General features: G+C 43.9%; 1 long non-coding RNA gene across 1 annotated transcript; it reads left to right on the top strand.

Annotated features, from left to right (window-relative positions):
• The first annotated feature begins 229 nt into the window (after window positions 1-229).
• On the top strand, window positions 230-11,645 carry LOC310770347. The gene is made up of 3 exons (XR_014552095.1): window positions 230-4,194; window positions 4,307-11,448; window positions 11,551-11,645. It is a non-coding gene; the product is annotated as an uncharacterized lncRNA (long non-coding RNA).
• Window positions 11,646-26,814: the final 15,169 nt, after the last annotated feature.

The raw sequence follows: 26,814 nt of genomic DNA, 5'->3' as shown, positions 1-26,814 counted from the left end.
GCTGCATCTGGCGAGCCAGCGCAGCACACGGAACGCTGTTTACCTTCCCGCTGGTAAGCGGTCCCTATGTATCTACTTGCACCCGAGGGTGCTTTCGAACTGCTAGGTTGGCAGGCGCTGGGACCAAACGACGGGAGCGCACCCCGCCGCGGGGATTCGAACCGCCGACCATACGATCGGCAAGTCCTAGGCGCTGAGGTTTTACCCACAGCGCCACCCGCATCATCATTAAATGGAATCTTGGATGATTTTATACTCTACACCAGGGTTTCCCAAACTTGAGTCTCCTGCTGTTTTGGATTGCAGTTCCCATCATCCCTGACCACTGGTCCTGATAGCTAGGAATGATGGGAGTTGTAGTCCAAAAACAGCTGGAGACTCAAGTTTGGGAAGCCCTGCTCTACACATTGACATATTGGAATAATTTTTACAATCATTTGGATGAATACTTGGTCTCTCTTCAGTCTTTGGTTATTTGCATGAAAATACTCCTCGCTCTTAAAAATAAACCAGCAGTTCTAAGTGTACACAGAAGTTTCCTTAGGGAACTCAAATATATAGTACCTTACTATACTGTAAAAAACTGCCTAGGCCAGCGCTTAACTCTTCTATAGGAAAAAGAAAGAAACAAATCTCACTGGACTTCAGGTTGATGCTCCTATTCTCATGTGAGCCAATTAAATAATGATCATCGGACAAAACGGAATCTTGCTATGTAGCAGCTTACCACCTATGGGGCTTGTAATATTATACTGGATAGGTTTTGGAGAGCATAATAAATCTGAAAGCAGCAGTTGCCTTAGCAACTGTCTGTAATGGAGAGCTGTTGTGAACGATTTTTTTTTAAAGAATTCTTCTAACTTTTCAGAAATGAAGCTCTTGCTTTCAATTAATATAGCTACAGCAGGGTCCTGTGCTGGTTTCCCCCCTTCCTTCTCTTTCTTTCCTTCATTCAGATCATTGATTGTTTTGTGTGGTTTTGCTAACAGGGGACTGGAAAGAATCCAACACAATATAAGAGGGAAGCTATTACAGAAGGCTTAAGGCCTTCTATGAATAAAGCATCTATAAAAACTACCATACTTGCTGTAGGCTTAACAGGGGCCTATTCTTCCATGAACAGCTCCTAGAATTTGCCGTGACTGATATTAGCAATGCATACATGAAATATGTGTTGGGTCTAGTAAGTATGGCTCACAATCAAGCATGGTGCTAAGGAAGCCCATTGACTTAACAAGTTGCAACACACTTAACACACCATACATGGTCTTCTATTTTTTAAAAAAATAATTTTTATTAACAGGCCAATCACATCACATTATCCAAATCACATTAGTTCCAAATTATACAGCCAAATTTTAAATTTTGTTTGGGGTACCCATACATCAAGCTCCGAACGGGTCCAAACATCACTTATATTGCTGCTTTAATTAAATAGTTCTATCCAGTTCAATCCAGATAGTCCTTTATTACTTTCTTCATCTTCTTGTTGTTATCATATATTCCTTTCTTTGCAATCTCTGATAATCTTCACAAGCGGATTAGAGACAGACATCCTCTGTGTGGGTTTTGCACTCCCCAAAGATCATATCACTTAGGGACAGCCGCCATTCCACGTCTCCATAAAATTTTTATCTTCAGTCTGTCCTTTAATTTTCTCAGGCTTGCCAAGTATATCAGGAGGGCTCTGTCAGGTTAAGATCGCATTCCAATCATCATTCACATTCCGATGGTCCTGATTCTCCTCCCCCTGTCTTTCTTTCTCAGGCAAGCCTGTCTTAGCGAGACACCATTTTAAGCTGCGTCATAAAATTTTCCTCCGTTCTCGTTGTTTACCAATCCTCTCTTTAACTATAATCCACTCCACACAGTTCTTGAATTCCTGCTTGTGATTAATAAAACGTAATGATCTTCTTTCTGGGGTGGAGGGTTATTAATATCACATAAGGCAAAGAAAAGACAAGTTTTTTCCTCCACCCCCTTCTTTTTCATTCCAAACATACCAGTCTCTTAATGGTGGTTCATCACTTGATTTATTTATCCATCCGTCACTCCGGTCACAGAGATCCATTAATCAGCAGTCTTATCTCCCGAACGTTGCTTGATGTATGTGCTTTAGCTTCTTTCCAATTATAATTCTGAGCTAAAGCGAACCAGCATGCGCTGTTTGGAACCGGCGTCAGGAAGAGCTGACCTCATCGAGGGCTCGTGCCTTCTCTCGAATCCGGGGGTGCGTTGTGGACACCGCTGGCAAGGCAGCCCCCCCATATCCTTGGGGCAGGGTAGGAAGACTGCATACTTCCCATAGCAGCCTCTTAATTACCTCGTATGGGTCGGAGAGATGTTATTGTCGGCCATCTTCCAATGCGCCACCTGGTGGCCCCCATACATGGTCTTCTACATATAGTTCCATAGTTTTAATTTCATTGTTAAGTATACAAGTGGAATGTGGTGGTGACAGTCTGAGGCAAGAAACTGTTATTAGGACTGCCACTAACACAGCTTCCTAAATAGTTGGTTAAAATAAACATTATTAAGTAGAAACCACATGTAAGGAAAGCCAGGTCTCCTGCGTCACCTCCTGAGAAATTTGTGCTCCTAATGCTTTTAAACAATTAATCTACAGCCTAAAAAGAAGAGGGAAGAGAGCTAGAAATACAAGCACTTGTTTTGCTAGACTGTTTTGGAGCGCATGGGTATCATTTTAGGATTTTCTTCTAAACATCTTCCACTTCTTTTAAAATGCATGGAGAGTTCCGTTGCAAATGTGTTTCATTGTTGTTATTGTGGTGGTGATGTATGAACTGAAACTTGCTAGACAGGGTAGTTTGGTTGGGCATTGCAAACCAAAGAACCTGCTACTCTGGCGGGTTGCTAATGTAAGCATAACACTGGCATAGTTTATATAGGATCTGATAATCTATGACATTTGTGCAGAGCAGAAGGACAGTGTTATTGGCTTCTCCATTGTGTTCAGTGGGGTATGTGTTTCTACTTATGCAACCCACTTTTACTGGAATAATGTGCCATCATAAGATTCCACCTCTTGGGGGGGTCTCAAGGAGTTTAGTATTTTGATGTTGCTGCTCTTCCCTCTATAGCACCTGCTTTCAAATCCCTCTTTCAAGTCATGGGATTACTCTACTGACGCACCAGCCATAGGATCCCCAATGCCAGCATATATTCTAGAACCTAGATCCAACAGTTCGGAGGCTTAGTTGAATACCTAAGGCTCTCCAGGCAAACTGAGAATCAGGAATGTGCTGTTTCTGTATCAATTTAGAGCTGCACTGAAAATTTCAAAAATGTTTTCTTTTTGACCATTCGTTGGGTGAGTGGGAGCAAGATAAAGCAGTTGGAAAACTTAAGGGGCAAAACTCTGATGTTTTTTGCAAGGGCAGCTGCTATTTATTTATTTTTTACATAATCTATAAGGTGATCAAGGGCTATCAATTTTTAACTCTCTCTTTTTTAAAACGTAAAAATGAAGTATCTCCCTCAACCACGCCACTTTCATTGCTGCAGGGCTTTCTCCCTGCTTCCCACTGTAATAAACAAAAATATGCCCTTATTCCCTTATGGGGAACACAAGAGCCCTTATGGAGTCCTTTGTAGGTTCTCCATTGGCCGGAGAAAATAACAGAGGCCAACCAGAGAATTTTTAGAAGTAAAGCAGCTAGTAAGCCTGATCTTTATTGAACTGTTGCAACAGGGTGCCCCCTTCACACGCAGGAGAAGGAGGAGGACCCCGAACAAAGGTGTGCCCACCCTTATATAGACATTTTAAATTGCCCGCCCTGGAGTCCAAGACTACCCCCAGAAACATCATACATACATCACAGAAGGGGTGTAGTTCAAAACCACCACCCCAGATACATCATACCTACATCACAGAAAGGGTGGTCTATAACAGAAATCTGAGTTCATTGTTTATCTCCTGTCTGGCAGACCTGTTAATGGTCACTTGATTGGATACCCTGGGGAGCCTGGCCAGTCTTTTGTAATGACAAATACTTAGTTCCTGGCCAGGTCACAAGCTCACCCTATTCATACACAGACATACCCTTAAGACAGGATTTGTGAAGGAGAAGACAATGGGGAGGCTTTTCCATGTTTGAGGTCAATTTGGGAGGGACAAAATGGTTTCAGGACTTTCTGTGGGGTTTCAGACATGTGGTTTATTTATTGATGTACGTGCTTGGTTGGTGCATTTATGAACATTTCTCATATATATATGACCTTAATTTATTTATTTCACCACCAACCGCGCTTCACAGAATGTATTGGGAGTGACACCGCATCACAGCCTTCAACAAAGTGGGGTCAATGGGAAGTGGCTGAGTGGCTCTTTCCACAGATTCATACTAGCTGCACTTCCAGGTGAGACCCTGTAAAATAAGTGGAAACCCCCCTCACAAAAATGCCAAAGAAAATAAAAGCATGAGAAAATTGGGCCCTGTTTTAACAGGAAGATAATTTTTTTTGGGGGGGGGGGAAGATTTTGATCCAGCCTACACGATTTGCAGCCTACAAATGCGAGGCAACATTACATTTTTTTCATGAGAACAGCTATAGGTGGGTTTTAAAATGCATCAGATGGCTTTGCTCAAAGCTCCCAGTCCACGGACAAACCATATTAGTCTCGTGCTGCATCTCTTTCAAAGAAAAAGACCTTTGACTTTGTCGGCAGCATGTAATTTGATCTTGCCTTTTCAGCCCTGTGAAAGGGACAGATCTGTTGAGACTTGTAACTCAGACTATTATCACAAGGGAAGAAACAGATGGGAAGAAATCGAATTCTGTGCTTGCTTCAGAGGCAGAATTGGCTTGTTTTGTTAGTGTCAAGGGACCTTTTGTTGCATTGCAGCATCTGCTAGTACTATCCCCAACGCAGGAGAGCTCAGCATCAGCTATCAGCTGAGGAGAAACATTTGCATAAAAGATTGCTAGCAGTTTTGTTACCTGAAAGAACAGGTTTTCTGATTATCTGCGCATTGGGCAAGGAGCCTGAAGTGTATTTTGCCAACAAACCAATTCCCTCATGAATGAATGATCAGACTCTGTGGTAAATGTGGCATGGTTTAGCAGTGAGGGCTTCAATGTTATAGAGCAGGGATGGCTTTCCAGATAATGTTGGACTCAAACTCCCATCAGCATCAGCCAGCATGGCCAACAGTCAGAGATGATGGGAGCTGAAGTCCAAGAATATCTGGAGAGCAATAGGTTAGCCAGCCCTGCTATAGGTTGCATGAACTTGAGCATCATCAAGCTATTACTTACAAAAGGACCAAAGAGAAAAGTAACATTAAAAGAGCATAATCCACCTTTCCCACAACACATTTATTTACCTTTAAGAATGAATTCTGCGAGGAAAAACAAACAAACTTGTTCATATATGACATAGGATGGCAGAAACTTGTTTTGTCACCTGCCTTAACTACAGGATATTGTACTTGGATTTAGCAAGCAAAGCTAGAATCTTTGAAATTGCCATGATTGCCAGTGTTGTATTTGCAATGGGCATCCATTCATCATTACTAATGAACTTATGAAATTGGAAAAGCATTTCTGCTGGGATTTTTTTTTTTTGCGGAATCTTTTTTTTTTTTTTGTCCCACATCACTGGCCATGATGAGCAAAGCTGCGTAAACCCATAATTCTGTTGCCAAGAATTAAGGGAGGCTCCTATCCAAAGTTTGCATCTGTGAGGACATGTTGGAACAATAATGGTTTGGCACTTAATCATCAGGCTTCAGAAGTGTCCAGATTGGAGGGCTTTGGTGCCTAGAAACTTATTTAAATGTGGCTGCTTTTAAGTACCGTGTGGCTTATGGTGACAGGAGCCAAGAACATCGTAAGTAAACAAATCAATTGGAGGTAGTATTTTCTTGTGATTTGGTGCCTGAAAGGTTGCCAGCTCTGATAGAGATACAAGTAGCAGCAGCACAGTGTTGTTAAGTTTCAAAAGGCTCAGCATGGAAGATTACTGATTTTTTTGCAGCTAGAACAGACTCTTATGTTTGATGCCATCAGCAGTATGGCCTACCTGGTGTATTAAATTCTTTGGAGGCTAGTGGCACTTGGTGACCTGAGCTAATAATAATAATAATAATAATAATAATAATAATATGCCACCCATCTAACTGGATTGCCCCAGCCAGCCTGGGCAGCTCTCAACAAAATATTAAAAGCCTAATAAAACGTCAACATTAAAACATTGACAATAACCAGAATATTTTTTTTTAAAGGTGCAAATCCAAGGAGAATTCAAATATGAAGCGATGATACATATTGCTACAGCTGCTGGCTAATCATTCCTTTGTTAGTTGGATTGCTGGTAAACAGAATAATAGTGTGGGAAGTCCACCACCATCTCCTGGCTGATGTAGGAGATCTATTTCTGCAGCAATTCAGATAGGTGGCCATCCCAAAACCTGCTTTAAAATCTCTAATGTCAGGCTTTGGCGAATCAGCTTCCTCCCCCACCTCTGCCCCTGTGGCAGTAGATAAGAAGATCAAAGAAAGGAATGTCTTACCAGTTAGAAACTTTAATAATCACAGTGAGAGAACAAAGAACACGTCTTTTAGAAATGGAGGTGCTCCCAATTAAGGATCACACCCCCTTCCGTCCCTATTAATCTACGTCACTCCTACGTCTTGTAATCTGAGTTTGTACCCTCTGTGCTTTCTCTTCTGAGACTTTCTGAGCTCTTCTTGACCTTGGGCTGAGCGGAGGAATGCTGTCCAGAGACCGTGAATCTGTTAACCCTCTCTCTTCCAGTGTTTCTTCTCCTAGCTGTTCCCCATCCAGAATTTCCCAGGTTCTGCCTTCTGAACTATGCCCCTCTGCAAACCACTGTTCCAAATATATACTGTCTTCCTGCTCCTGGGAAGATTCAGGATCAGGATCAGGGGGAGGGGGAGGGGAGGCTCCCACCATATCCTCCTCAGTGCAGCCCTCCTTAGCACGGTCCCTGACATCTAATGAAGGGCCGCACATCGTCTTCCAACAAGGTCTGCTCTGTTCCACTGTTGAACAGCTTCTGGAAGATTGGGCGGGGGGCGGATACTTAACTTTTAGTCTAAATTCATTTTCTTGTAATTTGCATTCATTGGTTTGGGTCCTATCTTTGCACTGAGTTCAGGTTTATGCTGCCAAGACCTATTCCTTCATCAGTATCAGCTATGTTTTTATGCAGATCAGTTTCCAATAAACAGAGGTTGTGTCACAGTAGTGTCCAGTGAATGGTCCCCAATATATTTGGCTGGGTGTTTTATACAGTTGCCTCAGATGGGGGGAAAATAGCTATGAGATGATAGCAAGCTTGAAAAATGCCTGTTTGGGGCATCGTGTGTATAAACCTGTGTTTTAAAACAATTGTAAGCTGATTTTTGCAAACCACTTGGAGCCTTTTTTCACTCAAAGGTGGGGTATAGATGCCATGCATAATAAGGCAAAGAGATATAAGTTTTAAAAATGAAACTGTCTTTCTCTCAGCAATCAAACACCATAGAAAAGTTGATAATTTCTATAGGCTTATCAGAGAGGCTTTAATAATATGGCTATCTTTTTTTTTGTAAAAAAAGAAATTAACTTAATGTTCAAGTTCAGCCCCAGCAGCGTGGATGCCAATTATAGGGTAGTTATTTCAGGCTGAAATGTCTTATTTGTACTCACAGCTTGTTAGCAACATAATTCGAGAACAGATGTCTCAGCAGAACAGATGAGCACAGTGGGCTTTGGAATTACATATATATTTATTTAATGTGGCTTCTTTCCCGCTTGACAATCATCTTGAGTCTTTTCCAATGTATTTGAATAAACTCTGTCTCAGCATGGTGGAAGAAATTAAATGTCACCTTTGAAGTGTTTTTGAAGTACTGGGGTCAATTCTCTTAAAACAAGATGAAGATGGCAGTGCTGTGCTAATCATATGGATATATTCTTGCTTGTTTAAATTACTACATCCAATTTTCATTTGACACATTAAACCAAAAAGGTTACATATTATTGTACTGCATGACATTGTAAACAGAAACACCAGACCTGCCCTTTCCTCCTACTAGATATTTTCATTTTAAGCCAGTTTGACATTTGGCCTACATAGGTGTAAGAATGGAATATTCTGAGTACTAGCATTCACTAAGTAATACTGAGCATTGCATCGTTTTGGGTACCTTAGTGGAGATGGGAGTTGGAGGCAGTAAACTTTAGAAGTTCCGTGTATGTCTCTACCTGTTTGTTTACTTTCAGTCGTTTACACACAGCCAACATTAGCAAAAAAAAAAGTAAAAAAAAAATACCATGGTGGTGAACAGTATAAAACTAACAATAAAAACTGATAAAATAATGACAATGACAATTTATTTATACACCGCCCACCTGACTGGGTTGCCCCAGCCACTCTGGGTGGCTTCCAACACATCAAATATTAAGAGCTTCCCTATAAAGGGCTGCCTTCAGATGTCTTCGAAAAGTCAGATAGTTTATTTCCTTGACATCTGATGGGAGGGTGTTCCACAGGGTGTGCACAACGACAGAGATCTATTGATTTGTAATGAATAAAAAAATAATAAAAATAAAATAAAAATCAATTGATCATAGCTGGATCTTTCCTCAAGGAAAGCCTAGCTAGATCTCCCTTCAAGGAAAGTTTAGGTGAACAGATGAATTTTAAGCAAAGACGTTATTACCAATACTGCCACTGCTTGGCTGACATTCACTGGAAGTTCATTCCAAAGGGCAGGTGCCACCACACTAAAAGCCCTGCTTTTTGCAGACATAAGACAAACCTTGGGACCATATAGCACTAGTAGGAGTGTCACTCATGGAGATCTGAGTGACCAGCTAGGTCACAAGTAGTGCTGAGGGACTGCCGCTCTGCTCGGTTTGTTTTACCTTATGGGGTTATTATGCAAGGTTTAATCCTGCCCACCATGCTTTTAACATCTACATGAAAGTACTGGGAGAGATTGGGCCCTGGTGATTTGGGATGAGGAATTGTCAGTATGCTGGTGGCATCCCTGTCTTTCACCTTCCTCCAGAGGTGGGTGAGGCTATGCAAGGTCTCAACAAGTGAACTAAGATAAAGGTGAAGAAACTAAAGTTCATTCACTACTAACTACTAATAATTAAGGGTGTTAACAAAGTTTTATATGAAGAAAGTAGGAAAGTGGCACACCAATCCAAGGCAGAAAGAAGGGGGTGAACACCCTACCAACTCCTCACTATTTCTGGTCACATCCAGCCCATGGAGACTGGGTCAATTGCTAGCATTGCTGGTTAAAGGAGTCTTGTAGTAAGGCTGGCAAAGCCTTCCACTTGATGCCCTAGAGAAGACCTGTTGGTTTGAATGACCCTCCCTATGTTCACACATTATTATGGATGAATGAACTGCACCCTTAATTGCACAGAGACGCCCATCTCAGGAGACCATTATCTCATTATGTGATCAAATGATGTTATATGAATGAAACAGCCATGCAGGTTGATTTAACGGGCTGTTCCTGAGGTGCTGATTGGGTGGGAAAGATGCATGTGGTTACTTCATTATTATTTTTTTAACTTTGATAGTGGTTACTTAATTTCATGTGCTTGCTTCATTTGTGCACATTTCCCAGGGGCTTGGGTTGCACCTATATCAGTGTATACAAATGGTTAGTTATATAGCAGCACAAGCAGTAATAATCAGTGCATTTTTACTGCTAGGGAGCAAGAGACATATGTGTTTCTGGAATTCTTCTGCCACAGGCAGTTATTCGAAACTCCCATTGTTCTAGGCGACAGGGAATTTCATTAGTGCGAGCAGTTTCTGAGCTCTGGGCGCAGCACTGCGCCTAAGATTTCATATTAAAACTGCAGAGTGGAAGGAAAGGAGGACCGTTTTTGCCTCCCCCCTTCCAGCTACTCTCTGAAGACTGGAGAAGAGACCCTCTTAAGAATATTAGGGGGGTGGGCAGGGGAAGGACCAGACCATGTGGGAAATGAACATAATATTTTAGCTGCAATTCATTCATTTTCAGCTTTGTATTCTTGTTCTGAAAAAAGCGTGCCTAGACATTCCGTTGTTGCGCCCATAACCTAGGTTTAAGGTGCCGTTTAGTTCCTGGCTTTCATATCTCAGTTTCTAACACTGGCCACAGGTACCAAAGTAATTTATGTCCCTTGGCTTGGAGGGATGCCATTTGTTACTGTGTTGCTGTGCTTTGGGCACCAAAATATCTTAGGCCAGCCCTGGCAAAGACTCTCTGAGTTCTGAGCAAGACAAACTCTGCTTTTTCCTTTTTGTGTGAACTACTGTATTGGAGCAGGTGAACTGTGTGGCTTCTGTTTACATGGTGTTCTCCATCTAAACATCACAGGAATTGTGAAATGTAACCAGGCCACAGAAAAAGTTGGAAAGCCCTTAAGTGCCTCTGGGCTAAGAGTTCATACAAAGAAGCTTTCACTTCTCCCTCTCTCTTTCTTTCTCTCTCTCTCCAGTGATTACAGTCTAGCTCTGTATGTTCTTATTCAAGACTTCTTGTGTAATTCCCTCCTGGGAATCAGAGCACTTTGGCTATTGACTGCGTTGTTTTTGTGAAAAGCTGCTTCTGTGTGCACCACAGAGGCTTTCTTTTTAACATCTGCTGTAAAGTGGATTTCCAAAGGGGCAAATACCTTCAAATCAGCAGTGTGTCACATAACCTGCTACTAATAATGGCACGAGAAGGTATACGCCATACTTCACTCGCATTATCTGACCTGTTATTTCTCCTTAGTGCTCAGCTCCTAGCAGTTTGTATGCAAAAATTTTGTACTTTGTTAGAAGCATAACCTCCCATAATGCACTGCGTGGTATTGCAACTTCTCAGCCAATAGGCCTTGAAGTTATATTTGCATCATTGCCTTAAATTTGCCCTAGGGCCAAACTGAATGTTATGCTCCATGTGTGGTTGGCTGCTGCTGAAAACTGCAGCCGTGTGTGTCTTGTTCCTCCCATCATCATGGATAATATAACTTGGGACACAATTATAGAATACTCTTTAGTTCCTCACCCTGCTCCACATAATTGGCTGCCACTGCTGGGAGAACATGGAAAGCTGTTACCTTAAGGCAGGGGTAGTTTGCACAAGACATTTCAGAAATGGGTGGGTGGGTGAGAACCAGATATGCAGGGGCTATTTCTGCCAGTTTGCATTTAGCATGGAAAGGTCATAGTGCCAAAGAGTGTAAGTATTTAAAAAAGTGTTTTCATTAAAGATTTTCTTGAATTACAAAAGTACATACAGTGTCTCTGTTTTCCGTTCATAGAACCTTTTCAACAGATCTGTTACATTCTATGTGAGATATTCTTTGTTATAGACAATATAAGATTGGGGAAGCAGAGAGGAGGTGAGAGAGAGCGAAAAAGAACCTACCCATCTGACCTCTGAGACAAAAACCTTGCACATGCACTATGTAAAAGAGTATGACTAATTGTTGGATGGGGCCTCTGTATTTGAGCTCCCACTGTGTTTTACAATCCACAAGACAGTGACAGACACTCTCCTACCAGCAACTGTAGGCAGAGGAATGTGAAAAGGGGATTGGTATCATCTTACCTCTTGCCTCCCTCCCCCAAATATCTATGCCAGGGGTCAGCAACCTTTTTCAGCCATGGGCTGGTCCACTGTCCCTCAGACCATGTGGTGGGCCGGACTATACACACACACACACACAAACACACAGTGGTACCTTCAGGTTACATACGCTTCAGGTTACAGACTCCGCTTACCCAGAAATAGTGCTTCAGGTAAAGAACTTTGCTTCAGGATGAGAACAGAAATCGTGCTCCGGCTAAATAAAAGCACATATTCTACAGGACGCGGGTGGCGCTGTAGCCACAGAGCCTAGGACTTGCCGATCAGAAGGTCGGCAGTTCGAATTCGATCAGAAGGTCGGCATTTCCATGCGCTGCTCTGGTTCGCCAGAAGCGGCTTAGTTATGCTGGCCACATGACCCAGAAGCTGTACGCCAGCTCCCTCGGCCAATAAAGTGAGATGAGCACCACAACCCTAGAGTTGGTCACGACTGGACCTAATGGTCAGGGGTCCCTTTACTTTTACATATTCTACTCATGTAAAAACACCAGGCAGGCCCCACAAATAACCCAGAGATACATTTTAAATAAAAGGACACATTCTACTCATGTAAAAACACGCTGATTCCTGGACTGTCCGCAGGCCGGATTGAGAAGGTGATTGGGCCGCATCCGGCCCCCAGGCCTTAGGTTGCCTACCTCTGATCTATGCCCCCATGGAAAGGAGAAGGAGCTGCCAGATATTAGCCCGTCCTTAGAGCAGCAGGTTTAGCAGTCTCAAAGTGGAAGTGACTCACCACCAGAGGAGAGGTAAGTAAGAGGAATGCAGAGGCAGACTGAATAAGCAAGGCACTGCTCCCTTCATGGGATTCTAAAATAGGCGAGGAAAATCCGAATACCCCTTTAAATAAGGAAGCATGTGTAATGTGGAAATCAAGTCAATTGACAAGAGTGTTTGGAAGTTTGGGCATGCTTCATTTCATGCATGGCATTTAGCTTCTTCAAACGAGGCTTTGACCTATAAAACTATTGGGAGGCAAATGTAGAAGCCTCATGTATTTGAAAAAGTGATACATTGTATAACATTTTAAAAAAGCCATCCTTACTCTACAATTTAATTAAAGCATCTATTCTGAGTCTCAGAATCCAATTATTGTAGATATAAATGCACAAAGCAACTCAGTTAGCTGCTTGAAGAATGAGGCCGGTCAGTCTCAGACAATATAATTAGTGTTTCCTTATTCCTCAGTGACTTAACGTACCAACTAGTAAACTTCCATAAAACCAGGGAGCGTGAGTCACTCATTTCCAAACCGTTCCTCTTCTTATTAGAGTCATAATTTCTAGTGCAAAATAAAGGGTATAATTAAAGGCACCCATTTTATTAAAAACATTTGAACTTTATTAATGCTCTTAACCCTTCAAGATAGTTCTGCGGAAATTGAAAAATCAGATTACGAAGGAAGGAAACAAATTGCTGCATTAGAAAAATAAGGAATTACATTCATAGCTGCAATAGGAAGCGTGTGCCATGGGACTGTGAGAGTCAGGATTCATTAATCTGTCACAGTGCTAGACAAGACTCTGGCAACCCAGATAGGTACCACTTATTGAACTGCTCTAGTTCAATAAGTCAACACAACTTATTGAAGTCAATATGAGGCCAACAGAACTCACCAGCATGGTGACCAAACAGAGCAGGGTGGGAACCTGTGGCCCTCCAAGTATTGCTAGACTCCAACTCCCATTGCCAGACCTCAGGGGGTCCTTGGCATGGGACTGTCTTGCCACCTCTCTCACACAGTGGCTGCTGTTTATCTTCTTTTGTTTCTTTAACAGCAGCAACACATATTTCTGTCTATAGCTGAACCCCGACTATAGATCTATAGATGGATCAGCCTCTGCAGCCACAGCAGGTGCTGTGATTCTCCAGTGGTTTGACTTCATTCCCATAGGTGCACTCCATTGTCTTTTGAGACAGACCAGGACACTGTATGTTGGGCAAATTAGACAGGCAGTCGGCCACTACAGAGGTTCGCTCTTTTTCAACAGTGGCACCATCATGTGCTCACTGCTAAAACAGCCACCCTGGAGTGAGGGCTGCAGCAAGGCCAATGCAGTCAGGTCAAGCTGACAAGGGGCCTTCTGAGCTGCCAGTAGCTGGCCTGGCCGACTGCTGGTACAGGGCTTGCTCTCAGATAAAGAACCTCCTCCTTCTAAAGTGGGAAGTCTTGAAATTCCCCCTGGTCACGACTGACATATTTTAGTCATTGCTTTCCAACTGGGAAATCCATCAAACTCTGAACCCTCCCGTACATACAAAGTAGTCAGAAGCCAATCTATGCACTTGGAACACTGACTTGAAACCAAGGAGCCTCTTCAAGATGGCACAGAAGTTTGCAAAATTAATTGGATCAGAGATTCTACATTCCAGTGGGCAGAGCTGAAAGGGGGCAGCTGAGAAGCAATACAGTTATTAAATAATAAGTGTACATGTTGCAAAAAGAAAATCATGATTTTTATTTTTTTTAAAGATATTTATTAAAGTTTAACAATTACAGAAAAAAATAAAAACAGACAATAATAATAAAAAAGATTACAATACTTCAACAATAAAGGAAAATACAATACTAAAAAGAAAAAAGAAAAAAAAGAAACCCAAAAACAATACAACTAAACAATAACATTTAAAAACACTAACATCCGGTATTTTCATATCTTTATCTTTCATTTACTTATTTCCTTGACTTCCTCACGCCTCCCTTTTTGTATTCTATTTCATAATTGTTTCAGCAAGTCCTTTCCCTCTTTCTCAAATTTTGTTCCTTAATTTATCTTAACGCAATTTAACCTTAAATTTTACACTTTAACCCATTAACAATCCATTTTTACTTAATTCTTTATAACCTTTCTGCTAAGACCATGTAAATCCATTCCAGCATCTTTCTAACATTCATTAATTTTACAGTGTTTTTTTAAATATACTTTAATTTTTTTCCAGTCTTCTTCCATCGACTCTTCTCCCTGGTCTCGGATTCTGCCAGTCATTTCCGCCATTTCCATGTAGTCCATCAGTTTCATATGCCATTCTTCCCTGGTGGGTAGATCTTGCGTCTTCTAGTACTTTGCAATAAGTATTCTTGCTGCTGTTGTGGCAGCAACAGCAGAAAATCATGATTTTTATTTTATTATGCTTTAATGCAGCACTCAAAACCGCAGTGATTTTATATACCGTATTTTTCGAGCCATAAGACGCACCAGACCATAAGGCGCACCTAGGTTTGGGAGGAGGAAAACAAGAAAAAATTATTCTGAATCCCAGAAGCCAGAACAGCAAGAGGGATCTGGCTTCTGGGATACCGTGTGGCTGTTCTGGCTTCTGGGATAACCATGCCAAGCCTCTTCAGGGCAGCGGGATGAAGGCTCCCCCTGCCCGAAGAGGCTGCACGTGGCTAAAGCAGAAGCCAGGACAGGCGCGTCGCTGAAGGGGCGCTGCACAGTTCTCCTTCTCTGCGCAGCACTTCTCCTTCGCAGGAGAGGCGCTACAAAGAGAGGGAGAGCTGCACAGCGCACTTCAGCGAAGCGGGAGGAGGAACAGAATGGTCTCCTTCTCTTCCTCCTCCTGCTTCGCTGAACAGGCGTTGCGCAGCTCTCCCTCTCTGCGCAGCGCCATTCGCTCCATCAGACGCACTCACATTTCCCTTTACCTTTTAGGAGGAAAAAAGTGCATCTTATGGAGTGAAAAATACGGCAGCATCTCAAAAGAGAAAAGGAAAACTAGATATACAAAAATTAAATCATAAGTGGGGAACTTTCTTACCCTACAGAAAGAACTGAAAATTGTCAGCCTTAATCAGAAGGCAAAAGCTTGGCTCTAAGTATGATTTAATATACTGTATGTGTTTTCAAAACTCTAGCATGTTTACAAGACAAACCTTTTTTGGAACTGCCTTGCCAGAAATGGAGGAATTTCTGTTGAATTCCAAGAATGAGGAGGCACATAAACTAAAACGCTTCACTGTTGCTTAGATCAGTGCTTTCAGCATGAAGCACTGGATCTTGTGTGTGTTGAAGAGGTCACGTGTATTTCTCCTAATAGTTTAAGTATTACAATAAAACAGGCTCCAACAGACGACAAAAACAGTTGCCTGGTTGCAGAGGTTTCCTATTAAATACTATGAATATCCATGTTTGCTTGATACTAAATCCAACTGAAGCATGTTTAGAGTTGCAACTTTTGAGTGGCTGTGAATATTCTTAACAACTAGAGGCAAAGGCAGCACATATGGGATGTGTTTCCTCTCCCCACACTTGTTCAGAATATCCAAAGCCACAATCTGGAGCAATCATGGTAAACACCATATGGCCAAAAGCTCTGGCCAGTTTCAGCTTCTGGAGATGTGCTTAGCATATCTTTTCAGATAGGCACACGCCCTTCAAACAACAAAGATGTGCTGTGTGAATGATGGAACTGTGAGGAGTTTTCTTCGTTGTATGAAGCAGCACTTTCAAAATGCTGATTCCTCTTGCTGAGCCATACGGTTGCCAGGGGATTATTCACATGTCATGAGGCTACACAACTGCTTGTTGTTGTTTTATAGCAGGCCCGTCCAACTCCCGAGAGACTGCGATCTACTCCCAGTATAAAAAAACCTGGCAGTGATCTACACATTGTCATTGACAATGCACCCATGAAATCTCTCACCACTGGAGTGCATGTCACAATATAGTGCCCAAATGGGTATCCAGGATGCTGCCACATAGGCATTCTGTTTATAAGAACCAGCCTGGATGATCTAGGATAATCTCTTGGTTTTTATATATGTAATATTTCCTCTAAAACAACTGTTGGAACCCCTACATTGTATTGGGACCACTGCACTGGAGAAGATGAAATTTAACCCATTTCTTCCACAACTTTCCCCAGATATAAATCCCACACAAGTGTTTAGAGAAAACATATGGATACAAAGAGGACGAGATGGCTGGACAGTGTTCTCGAAGCTACAAACATGAGTCTGACCAAACTGCGGTAGGCAGTGGAAGACAGGGGTGCCTGGCGTGCTCTGGTCCATGGGGTCATGAAGAGTCGGACACGACTAAACAACAACAAAAAATCTGGCCTGTGTGAAAAATATATCGTCCTAAGAGGTGCCAAAAATACTTTTAGAAAAATCCACACACCTGTCAAGTGATGCAGGCAAGAGTGTAGGACTTGGTTAGTGTCAGGGAACTGTCATCTGAGACGAAGGAGGTGAAAGGGCTCATGGAGGGTGAGAGAGACCACTCAGCGGAGGAGGGGACCAGCAGGGGGAGAAGTGGAGTTCCAAGGGAAAGTGAGTCGGAGGGAGAGCTCAGAGATACTTCAAGCGAGAACAGTGGGGGGGTTTCAGGACCTCCCGTAGGAACACCCACTCCTCGGCGGAAACTGTCACGCCGAGAGTCCAGAAGACGTGTTTCCGTTAAGGAGCTTTTATGCTGGAAGAAGTTCCGTAAACGCCCACTGTCCGATTCAACGAGCGATTGATGGAGCCATGCTTAAGGAGCTCCATCACAGACAGAGGTTTGGGAACTTAGCCAAACTCTGAGGGATCAGGATTTTACGCACAAGCAGCTCACCATCCCATCACAGCAATCGGACAGTCCCTGAAAGCAGCTTGTGCAGAGAGGCATCATGAGCAACCCAGCCGGAACCGGAGGAGCAGCAGGAGCTGGAGAAGGTCCAACTCTGGAAGAAAGGTACAGAGTGTTGGAACTCCAGCTAGCAATGCAAACGGCGAGGCTAGAAGAAAGGAGGGCGCAGGATGCAGAAAAGGCAAAAGGCGCTACACTAGCAAGAAAGATGCCAGGAATGGTGCAGAAGTTTGGGGGGGACCCCAGGAACTACCAAGCCTTTAGGACAGAGATGCAGTATGCTCTTGAACTGCAGTTTAATGACTTTCCCGATGAGGCATCGCGAGTGGCGTTTGTGATTGGCCATCTCGAAGGAGGGGCGAGAGACTGGGTCCGGCCCCTGATGGCAGGGAATAGTGACATGCTGAAGGACGCGAGGAAGTTTTTTCGCGCCATGGATTTGATGTTTTCCAGCGAGATTGAACAGGGACTGGTACGCAGACAATTGATGGCTTGCAAACAGGGGAGCCGATCGGTTCGTGAGTACTGGACTGAGTTTACAATGTTGATACATAGATTGGGGTGGGACCTATCGGCGGAACCCATTCAAATGCTATTTGAAGAGGGGCTTTCTTCGGCGGTGAAAGACGAACTTTCCCGGGCGCCCAGGGCGGAGTCTATGGACCAGCTGACCAAATCAGCGCTGACCATTGGAGCGCGCCAGGAGGCAAGAGCCTTGGAGAAGCGGGAGGGGAAAGGAGAGCGTTGGAGGGATTTTCGCATTCCAGAGATTCCAGAGCCAAGTTTCCCGCCCGGAGAGCCGATGGAAGTTGGAACAGCGCGCGCGCGCGCAGTTTCAAATCCCAGTGAAGGGAGGAAGAAGGAGGGAAAGAGCGCCAAGAAATGTTACCTCTGCCAGCAGCCAGGTCACTTTGCCAGAGTCTGCCCACAAAGAAAGGAATGGCAAGGGATGGCGGGGGCTGTTGGGGGGAAGGAGGAGGAAGTCCAGGAGCCAGTAAAAGCCAACGCCTGTCTGCCTCTGTCAGGGCACTGCAGACAGGCCAAGGAGCAGTAAAAGTGCCCACTCCGGAACCTCCAAGACCAGCCCTAGTAATAGAGGTGTTGCTAGAGCTGGCAAACGGATACCCACTAAAGACCAAGGCGCTGTTAGACTCAGGCAGCTCCTGTAATTTTATGAGCAAGGAGTTTGCAGCTGAACACCAGATACAGACACTCCCTTTAAGCAACCCCCTGCAGGTCACCACGATCGATGGGAGGGAGCTGTTGGGGGGAGAAGTTAGCCTACAGACCGTCCCAATGGTTATGAGGGTGGCAAGGCACACCGAAAGGATAGCGTTCAATGTAGCCACCCTGGGAGGGGCGCCAGTCATTTTGGGAATGAGCTGGCTAGCGTTGCATGACCCGCTAGTGGGCTGGCATCAGAGAGTGGTGTCCTTTGGGTCAGGACATTGCCTGGAACACTGCAAAGAGGGAAAGGTGCCAGAAGGGGCAAAAGCCTCCATAGCAGGGACGGAAGTGGCGAACAAAGGGAAGGTGCCCAAACAATACGCTGACCTGAGCAAGGTCTTCAGCGAAAGGGAAGCAGATAAACTACCACCGCATAGAGACTTTGACTGCCAGATTAACCTGGTCCCTGGGGCCCAGCTCCCCGTGGGCAAGCTGTACGCCATGTCAGACAGGGAAATGCAGGAGTTGAGGGAGTTTATTGACAAAAACCTGAAGAGAGGTTTCATCAGAGAGTCCAGAGCGGTGGGGGGCAGTCCAGTGTTTTTTGTGGACAAAAAAAACACGGATAAACCGAGATTGGTCGTGGACTACCGGGCCCTGAATGCCGTGTCAGAACCAGTGACTTTCCCCATGCCCAGGATTGATGACATTTTGACCAGGGTGAGGAAGGGAAATATATTCACGAAACTGGACTTGAGAGGAGCGTACAACCTGATACGAATAAAGAAGGGGGATGAATGGAAGACAACGATGTTCACCCCCCTAGGGGCTTTCGAATATCTCGTTATGCCATTCGGATTGCAATCAGGCTCCGCCTGTTTTCAATCGCTCATGAACCATGTACTGGGACCTTTGCTCTACAAGAATTGCGTGGCATTCCTCGATGACGTGCTGATATATTCGGAGAATGAGGAGCAGCATGTGAAGGATGTCAGGGAAGTGCTGAGCCAGCTGCAAGCAAACCAGTTGTGGGTGAAATTGGAGAAGTGTCAGTTCCACACCAAGGAGGTGGAATTCCTGGGGTACCGCTTATCAGACAAGGGATTAGCCATGGATCCAGGCAAGGTCCAGGCGGTGCTGGAATGGAAGACACCGAAAACCAAAAAAGATGTGCAAAGGTTCTTAGGGTTTGGGAACTTTTACCGTAAATTCATCAAGAACTTTGCCCACTTAACGGCTCCCATCACGGACTGTCTAAGCAGCAAGAAGAAATTCGTTTGGACGGCAGAGGCGGAGCACGCTTTTGAGGAATTGAAAAAGGCATTCGCTTCGGAAGAACAGCTCCTGCATGTGGATTTACAAAAACCCATGAGAGTGGAAACTGATGCCTCAGACCGGGCGGTGGGGGCAGTACTGCTTCAGCCAGGGAGCAATAAGTCGGAATGGAGACCGTGTGCCTTCTTTTCGCGTAAGCTGAACAAATCCGAGAGGAACTACACGGTATATGACCGAGAACTACTCGCCATTCACGAAGCGTTCCGGAGATGGAGACACTTACTAATTGGCGCACAGCATAAGGTGCAAGTGTGTACGGACCACAAGAATTTGGAGTATTGGAGAACAGCACGAGTGCTCAACCAACGACAAGTGAGATGGGCCCAGGAGTTCTCCAAATTCCATTTTGAAATCTGCTACGTGCCAGGTCCAGAAAACATCAGAGCGGACGCTCTCTCTCGCAAACCTGAATATTTGGAGGGGGAGGGAGCGCCAGAAGAGAGACATATTATCCCAGAGGACCACTGGGTGTGTGGTGCGGCCTGGGTGGGGCAAAGAGAACTGGTAGAGGGGACGGTAAATGATGAGTACGCCCAGGATAAGCTCAGAGGTTTAAGGAGAGAGGGAGAAGACCCCGGAGGTTTTGAAGAAAGAAACGGGGCATTGTATTACAAAGGGGCACTATATATACCCGAAGGGGAATTGAGGGGGAGAGTACTCAAACAGTTGCACGACAATCCCACAGCGGGGCATTTTGGGCAACACAAGACCATGTGGTTGGTGACCAGGGAGTTTTGGTGGCCCAAGGTGAGGGAGGATGTACGGGAGTATGTGAGAAGGTGTGACCAATGCCAGAGAGCCAAAGGAGAAAGGCGGGCACCAGCGGGTTTATTAGAACCGTTACCCACACCAGAACGACCGTGGGAGGCGGTGTCGATAGATTTTATGACTGATCTGCCCAAATCCCAGGGGAAAACCGCCATACTAGTCGTAGTAGACCAGTTAACTAAGATGGGTCACTTTGTAGCTTGCTCACATGCAGTCACGGCGGAAGAGACAGCGAAATTGTTTGTAGAACATATTTTTAGGCTGCATGGCGCCCCCTTGAGGTTGGTGTCCGACAGAGGGAAACAGTTCACGTCCAGATTCTGGAGGAAGCTTATGAGCTTGTTGCACGTAGAGGTCAACTTTTCGACTGCCAGGCACCCTGAGACCAATGGGCAGGCGGAGAGGGCAAACGGTATCCTTCAACAATACCTGAGGTGCTATGTCAATGACAGAGAAAACGATTGGGTCGAAAAGTTGGCACTAGCGGAATTTGCTTACAATAATGCAGAGAATGTGTCCACCGGGATGAGCCCATTTTTGGCTAATTATGGGTGCCACCCCAGGGCGTTTCCAGGGGAAGGAGGAGAGAGATGGAGTGTTCCGGCCGCTGAACTTTTTGTAGAAGAAATGGAAGCGATCCATCGTCAACTCCAACACAACTTAGAAAGGGCCAAAGAAGAATATAAGAGGCAGGCAGACAAGAGCAGAAGGGAAGGTGAAACAATTAGGGTGGGGAGTCGGGTCTGGCTATCAACCCAAGGGTTGCCGTACAAGGGGGGTTGCAAGAAATTGAGACCCAAAAGATTGGGACCATTTGAGGTCATCCAACAGATCAACCCAGTGGCTTTCAGACTCCGGTTACCGAACCACATGAAACTGCACCCAGTATTCCACAGGTCATTACTGTCACCATACAGGGGGGAAGGTGAAGGGGTATCCACACGGGGGCCAGCCATAGAAGAAAGGGAAAGCCGCAACTATGTGGCAGAAATCATCGACTCCAGGTGGAAGGGGAATCAGGTGGAGTATTTGGTCGCGTGGGAAGGGGAACCAGAGTCAGAAAACACCTGGGTGAAGGCAGAGGAGGTCCATGACGAGGTCTTGATCGAAACGTTCCACCAAAGGTTCCCCAGGAAACCTCAGCCAGTAGCGAGGTTCCGGAGGGAGTACTTTGGCACCACCGACGATGAGGAGGAACTGGAGGGATTCAGGGAATCGGAGTTGGAAGGAGGTACCGACTCCGAGGAGGAGGAGTACTTGGAAACCGGGAACAGCAAAAGGTGGAGGGAAGTGTTCGAAACTTCGGAAGATGAGGGAGGTTCCTTCAGGGGTTTTGCTCCCTCGCCTCCCGCAGAGGAGGGGAGGGAAGGGGGTGAAGGGGGCCCTGGAGGGGAGGTGGATGTCAGGGAACTGTCATCTGAGACGAAGGAGGTGAAAGGGCTCATGGAGGGTGAGAGAGACCACTCAGCGGAGGAGGGGACCAGCAGGGGGAGAAGTGGAGTTCCAAGGGAAAGTGAGTCGGAGGGAGAGCTCAGAGATACTTCAAGCGAGAACAGTGGGGGGGTTTCAGGACCTCCCGTAGGAACACCCACTCCTCGGCGGAAACTGTCACGCCGAGAGTCCAGAAGACGTGTTTCCGTTAAGGAGCTTTTATGCTGGAAGAAGTTCCGTAAACGCCCACTGTCCGATTCAACGAGCGATTGATGGAGCCATGCTTAAGGAGCTCCATCACAGACAGAGGTTTGGGAACTTAGCCAAACTCTGAGGGATCAGGATTTTACGCACAAGCAGCTCACCATCCCATCACAGTTAGCATCCTGGGTATATTTCCCCCCTCTTTGTGCCACTTGCTTCAAAGTAATTGTGGGAACTTTCAAAGAACAGGTTATTATTACAAGCTGTGCTATGCTATTCTCTTGTGCCAAGTGAAGAGGGATAGATCTCTTCCTAATGTTTTGTACTATAGCCAGCTAGTTCAGGGTAAAAATTAGGTGGCTCCTTAATGTCTTCAAATACCCTATGCAGTTGGTAGTTATCAAAATATGCTTCATGGACTGCTACTAGATTTGCTATCATATCTGTACACAAATGCACGCTAACCTATAACTTAACATATGTATTCTAATTCGAAGAATACTCATCTTGGGATCTTTACTGGATACAATTGTGTACACACAGGGAAAAAACCATGCATTGGCTATGATTGCTTACTCTGGGGCATTTAGCACTGACCAATAAGAACAAAATATGAGGGTGCTTACTCAGTGAGGCCAGCTCTTTACAAAAGAGTAATGGGGTTTAGGGATAAGATCACATGGTAATGGTCCACACTGATTTAGAAGCATTATCTTTTACAGCTTGAAACATTAGTATAGATACATACAGAGAAGAATGGGTTTATAAACCACCCACATGTTATTTGGACCATATGCTTAACTGCTATTTTATAGAGAAGAGATAACAGAGGTGGGGCATGGCCTTATATGGAATTATGAGATGGCATCTTAGAGACTTGACTTTGCTGTGAGGAAAGTGGAAGAGCCAGGAAGAGAAAAAGTTACATGCAAGGCAGCAGTGTTTTTCTTTCTCTAGAGTATCTGAAAGTGGACAAGATGATGAGAATAAAGAAAATTTTATTTATGAAAATATTTATTTACCACTATATCATAAAAATATATATCAAAGCAGTTTAAAGCAGTAAAACCATAAAACCATGCAATAAAACAATCAACGTGTTTAAAATATCATGGGAAAGGTTACATTTACTTTTCCCATGGTAGAGGGAAATCAGGTAGAAAAAAGGCTTGGATTATTATTATTATTATTATTATTTAGCATAACCTAGAAGTGCCATGGGGCCATGAGTTCACGATGGAGTTGGTCGTGACTTTTTGTTTGTTTGTTTCCTTGGGGGCTAGCATCCCCAATCATTCATTATTTTATTTGTAAGGCGTCTTTCCATAGTTAAAACCAGGCTCAAGGCAGCTTACAACATGAAAAAATACATAATTACAAACATAACAAAAGTAATTGTAAACAATAAATAAAACACATCAAAAAGTACACAACCAACCGATTTCCACATAAATATTAATCAGATCTAAAAATAAAGATACAAAAAATTAATATCAATAACGGCAACAACCTCCCTCTAAATAATACCCCAGCGCAAGGGTCAGTTCAGCAGCCTTAGCTTTTGTAGCTGGAGTCAGTCAGGACCCTGCCTTCCCAGGCCAGGTGGGAAAAGGCAAGCAAGACACAGAGCAGCTCATCCAGGACTCCCAGCCTTTCACAAATACCTACAGGACCTATTAGATCATGCCCCAGAACCACTGAGAAGCAAGCGAAAATGCCTGCTTCCCTGTAATTAGTCTCATTTTCTTTTATATGGGGTTCTTTAGAACCCTTTTAATATGGTTAAAAAGATTTTCCCTGAGGGAATGTAAGTGGCAAGTGCCTTTCTGCTGAGATCAGAACAGACTATTCCTGAGGAGACAATGGAGGAGGAGTAGTTCTGAACACGGGGAAGGAGGAGACAAGGAGGGATCTAACCAAAATTTAAGGAAGGAGAAAGAAGATATGTCAGCTACCATGGGTCGTCATTGAGGGAGGGGTAAGGTGTCTGGAAAAGAATGGGATGCACTCTCAAAATATCGAAGTACCGGGAGAGGGGAGAATGATTTCTTGGTGGCAGCCCCTAAATTATTGAACTCCTTCGCTACTCAAATGTGTCTAGCATCCTCTTTTCACATATACTTCAGTATACTGATGTATACTGAGTCCTTTGACAGTTTCAGCTTTTTGTTGTTGAATCTATACTGTTTTGTTTTACTTGTTTTTATGATTGCATCTTTTGTATTTGTTTTTATATCTATATGATTATATTGCTGTAATCTGCCTTGGCCTGTATTGTGAAGGGCAGGTAAAAGTATTTAAAATACTACAGCTAGATAGATAGAGGAGGGGAGCAGGTAAAGTTCACAGCTCTTGAAATGTGAGATTGCATTTGGGCATTAGCCATCCTCCAGCTCCCATTCATTCTAACTCCTTATCAAGCATTGGCCTCCTTCCTTCAACTTTGTCTGATTCAGTGACATGTCACCTATTTCGGAACAGATAAGGAAAGTTATCTGGCTGAACTGAATAGTTACAAAGAACCAAGTAGAAAAGTCAGCATTCATCACCAAAACCCCCTGAAGAAGAAAAACTTGCTAAAGATAGAATCTATGCAACCAGGAACAACTTGGACTAGGAGAGGAAATGCAAAGGAGGAAACTGAAACTACTAATGATGCCAAGTGATAACAACATAACAACTCTGCAAATAACAGAATCAAAGCAGGTATGTAAACACTTTTTCATTTCAGTTCTTAAGAGGAGAATCCAAATGGTAAACATGAGATTATTTGCAACCACAATGACCTCACCATGAGATCTTCCAATACTATATTGATAAATACTATAATGATAAAACTTCCAAAACACGACACCTTCCCGTTCAGAGGTTGGTTATTTCATGGCCTTTGTAAGAATGAAGTGAGCTCAAGTGATTAAGAGCTCTTAATCAAAAACAGGGAAATGCATTTAATCTATAGCTATAGTCACAGTTGCACAATTTGTAGAGGAGGCATGCAAATCTTGTTAGCATCATTATCCTTTCAGTTGTCACAATATCCATGCGGTGAAAGAAGATCCGTAAAATATATTATTTCCTGTGAGTTGCATAGCCATTATAAATGTTCTGTCCTGTTCCTACACTTCTTTGTGAAATAAGTTTTGCCTTATTCACTAGTAGAATGCATGTTTAACCAATATGTTGCTTTGGGTTCATTAAGATGACACTGGATCATAAAGACATTGATAGTCTTTAAAAAAAACACAAAACTTTAATTCAGTCAGTGTACAGCAAGGTGACAATCAGGTGGCAAGGTGAGTTAGCTCTATGAGAATGTGGAGTGAAAATGTGTCATATTCTCAGGTTTATGGTAACTTCTCAAACCAGTATCCTAGGGCAGGAATCACCTCTAGATGTTTTAAAACTATGGCTCCTATAACCTATAGTTCATGGGTCATGCTGCTTGAGGCTGATGGGAGTAAGGGGCAAAGGTTCCCAACCACTGTCCTAAGATACCAAGCTTCTGACCATTTCCTGTTAACGTCCCCAAAGCAGGAAAGAAACAACAGCCTGCAGACTGTTACTATTTCATGGGGAGGTTTAAATTGCACACCAGTAAATTTAGGTTTGTGTGATCAATGTGGATTGTGGTGCTCTAATGCAACAAACCCACCTAAAAGCCCTAAACAAACCAGACTTTTTGAAGTAAGTGATTGAAAGAATATACCAAAAAGTGTGGGATTAACAATCCATTATCAGGAAGATCTGTAACCTCTGCACAAACAAATCAGGATGAATGCTTGTTCAATAAAGAGCAGGCATCATATAACTTCCACACAAGCCTTGTGAAAACAAATCAGGATGAATGCTCAAATAAACAGGTTGTCTGGAAGCCACCCAGGATTCAGTAGCGATAGGCGGTGTTAGAAACTGAGATACGAAAGCTAGGAGCTAAATGGCACCTGAAACCTAGGTTATGGGCACAAGAACGGAATGTCTGAATGGGCTTTTTATAACAAGAATACAAAGCTGAAAATGAATGAACTGCAGCTAAAATATTGCATTCAGTTTTCACATGGTCTAGTCCTTCCCCTGCCCACCTTTCTAATATTCTTAAGAGGGTCTCTTCTCCAGTCTTCAGAGAGTAGCTGGAAGTGGGGAGGCAGAAAAAGGCCCTCCCTTTCTTCCACTCTGCAGTTTTAATTTGAAATCTTGGGTGCAGTACTGCGGCCAGAGCTTAGAAACTGCTCACACTAATGACATTCCCTGTTGAAAATGCACCTAGAACAATGGGAGTTTTGAACACTGGAGACAGGATAATGCTAACATGTTGACCAGTGGGCCTCCATTGGCTCAGGGCTGAAGTTACCCACATTTGCTTTGGTCTGAAGTTCCCAAGGCTGCAGAATTCTGGATTTCACCAGCATCTATCACTAACAAAAGGTTGTCATATCTTTTCCTCACCAGGTCTGAACTTACGCTGGGCAAAGGTTCTGATACACAGTGTCCCTGTCAAGAACAATGAAACTGCCGATGAAGAGGGGAGGTTGCTACAGCAGCAGACTATGTGATGAAAAAGACACAGGGCCATTGAAAGACACAACCATTCCAGTTGATGGATGGGTATTAATGTTTTGCATGCATTGTAGATGTTTACGGGTATCTTTTGCCATGCTTAAATGGGTGCCAAGAGTGGTTGCAGCAGAGGGCCCTGGCATGATATTCACCAGCAGTG

This window comes from Podarcis filfolensis, assembly GCF_964270895.1.
Source record: "Podarcis filfolensis genome assembly, chromosome: 9".
Lineage (NCBI taxonomy): Eukaryota > Metazoa > Chordata > Lepidosauria > Squamata > Lacertidae > Podarcis > Podarcis filfolensis.
This window is presented reverse-complemented; position numbering and strand designations above follow the sequence as displayed.